Below are 2,785 nucleotides of genomic sequence, written 5' to 3' on the forward strand. Positions count from 1 at the left end.
ATTGAACCACTCAACCACTAGATGTCGCTGAAAACAACAAATCCTACACACTGTGCCTTTAAGTGTATTCATTCATTTATTGGTTCATTTATATATTTCTTTTATTTCTAAGGATGTCAGTTTCAGTCCTCCAGCATGGGTCTGCCTGTTAGCAAAATATCCCGAGAACCACCGGAACGAGTGAGGAGTGATCACAGGTTACATTTAAAGTTAACTTTTCCAAGATGGCCGACAGCTATCAAATATACAACAAAAATGGATCTGACTGAGTTACTTTTACAGATGTTAAAGGAAAACGTTGCGTTGTAGTAGCTGAGAGTCATCCCCGTCACACACTGAGAACTAACAGGTTGTTTTTAACACTTTGGTGCTACTTTTTAATTTCTTTATGTTTAATTGGATGAAAATGTTACAATAAAATCTGTTACATGTGAATCCACGGCTGCAGCAGCAGAGGTTCAGGTCCGATCCTGTCGTACGACTCAGAACCCAGACAACGGGAGCTCGCGGGCTGCGTCAGCTGCTCTGGCCGGCCTCCAACGGTCCCCGGGGCGTCGGAGCACGACTGCACATAAAGASAGAGAGATGGATTAGACCGGGCCTGCAGCAGCACTAATCAGCCTCACCTGGCCCACTTCCCTGAAGCAGTCTTGAGGCCTTGGCCACAGTTTTTTTTTTTTTTGTTTCCCCTGCAGCTGCAGAAAGCTCACCTCAACGCAGGATGATAACTTGTGATGTCATCATCAAAGTCTGGAGGTCCTCCAGAAGATGAGTCTGTCCTCGGTCAGCTCAGAGACCAGGTCACAGACCAGGGAGGGACTCTGTAAACCAGCGGTAATTATTATCAGCTTCTTTTATTTTAGCGCCATCAGTCTGACGTCTGAAGCTTTAAAAGCTGCAGCTTAAATATCAGCTGCAGACAGAAAACATTGCATTTCTCATCCGTCTCTTTTCGGCTGTTTTTGTCTCGCTTGCTCCATAAATCATTCTGTAAATGTTCGTCCTTCTTCTGCACACTTTTAGCTGTTCATATACATCAAAACGTTCGGCTCATTCAACAGATGGGTGCTTTGAGTTTTTGAAACTAAAAACATTTAATTTTACAAACATTTCCCCGTAGAAATGTTTTAAGATCTTTTCAGTTCTTTCAAGAAATATTTCTTTTTTTTATATTTTAGCCTCAGTTAGCTTTTTGAAAATTTACCTTTGAACCAGACTTAAGAAATGTTAAGCATTTAGCTGCTATTAAGCTACTTTTAGAATTTAGTTAGCCTTTTGTACGTTTCTGTCTTTGAACCAGGCTTAAACGTTGAGCACTTCACTACTATTTAGCTACTTTTAGCTTCTAGTTAGCCTTTTGATACATTTATCTTTGAACCAGACTTAAGAAAAGTTTAGCATTTAGCTGCTATTCTGCTACTTTTAGTTTCTAGTTAGCTTTTTGATACATTTATCTTTGAATCAGACATTTGAAATGTTTATTTTAGCTACCATTAATCTACTTTTAGCCTCTAGTTAGCCTTTTGATGTACCAGACTTAAGAAACATTAGCATTTCTGCTACTTTTAGCCTCTAGTTAGCCTTTTGATACATGTATCTTTGAACCAGACTTAAGAAATGTTTAGCATTTAGCTACTATTCAGCTACTTTTAGCTTCTAGTTAGCCTTTTAAAACATGTATCTTTGAACCAGGCTTTTGAGCACTTATCTACTATTCTGCTACTTTTAGCCTCTAGTTAGCCTTTTGATACATGTATCTTTGAACCAGGCTTAAGAAACGTTGAGCACATCGCTACTATTCTGCTGCTTTTAGCTTCTGGTTAGCCTTTTCATTCATTTATCTTTGAACCAGACTTAAGAAAAGTTTAGCATTTAGCTGCTATTAAGCTACTTTTAGTGTCTAGTTAGCCTTTTGATACATTTATCTTTGAATCAGACATTTGAAATGTTTATTTTAGCTACCATTAATCTACTTTTAGCTTCTAGTTAGCCTTTTGATGTACCAGACTTAAGAAACATTAGCATTTCTGCTACTTTTAGCCTCAAGTTAGCCTTTTGATACATTTATCTTTGAACCAGACATAAGAAACATTTAGCATTTCTGCTACTTTTAGCCTCTAGTTAGCCTTTTGTTACATGTATCTTTGAACCAGACTTAAGAAATGTTTAGTATTTAACTACTATTAAGCTACTTTTGCTTCTAGTTAGCCTTTTGATACATGTATCTTTGAACCAGGCTTAAGAAACGTTGAGCACTTCGCTACTATTCAGCTACTTTTAGCTTCTAGTTAGCCTTTTGTTACATTTATCTTTGAATCAGACATTTGAAATGTTTATTTTAGCTACCATTAATCTGCTTTTAGTTTCTAGTTAGCCTTTTGATACATGTTTCTGTCTTTGAACCAGACTTAAGAAACATTTAGCTACTATTCAGCTACTTTTAGCTTCTAGTTAGCCTTTTGTTACATTTATCTTTGAATCAGACATTTGAAATGTTTATTTTAGCTACCATTAATCTGCTTTTAGTTTCTAGTTAGCCTTTTGATACATGTTTCTGTCTTTGAACCAGACTTAAGAAACATTTAGCTACTATTCAGCTACTTTTTAGCATCTAGTTAGCCTTTTAAAACATGTATCTTTGAACCAGACTTTTGAGCACGTAGCTACTATTCTGTTACTTTTAGTTTCTAGTTAGCCTTTTGTTACATTTATCTTTGAATCAGACATTTGAAATGTTTATTTTAGCTACCATTAATCTGCTTTTAGTTTCTAGTTAGCCTTTTGA

The 2,785-nt window shown here is 36.5% G+C and overlaps 1 long non-coding RNA gene across 1 annotated transcript in view; it reads right to left on the reverse strand.

Annotated features, from left to right (window-relative positions):
• Window positions 1-353: 353 nt before the first annotated feature.
• Window positions 354-2,785, reverse strand: part of LOC106532714 (uncharacterized) — a 4,580-nt gene continuing 2,148 nt past the window's right edge. The window contains exons 4-5 of the long non-coding RNA XR_001312129.1: window positions 711-821; window positions 354-565 (exon numbers count right to left, since the gene is read on the reverse strand). This is a non-coding gene — a long non-coding RNA (uncharacterized LOC106532714). The remainder of the gene's footprint in view (window positions 566-710; window positions 822-2,785) is intronic.

Source organism: Austrofundulus limnaeus, unplaced genomic scaffold (genome assembly GCF_001266775.1).
Source record: "Austrofundulus limnaeus strain Quisiro unplaced genomic scaffold, Austrofundulus_limnaeus-1.0 Scaffold817, whole genome shotgun sequence".
In the NCBI taxonomy this organism is placed as follows: domain Eukaryota; kingdom Metazoa; phylum Chordata; class Actinopteri; order Cyprinodontiformes; family Rivulidae; genus Austrofundulus; species Austrofundulus limnaeus.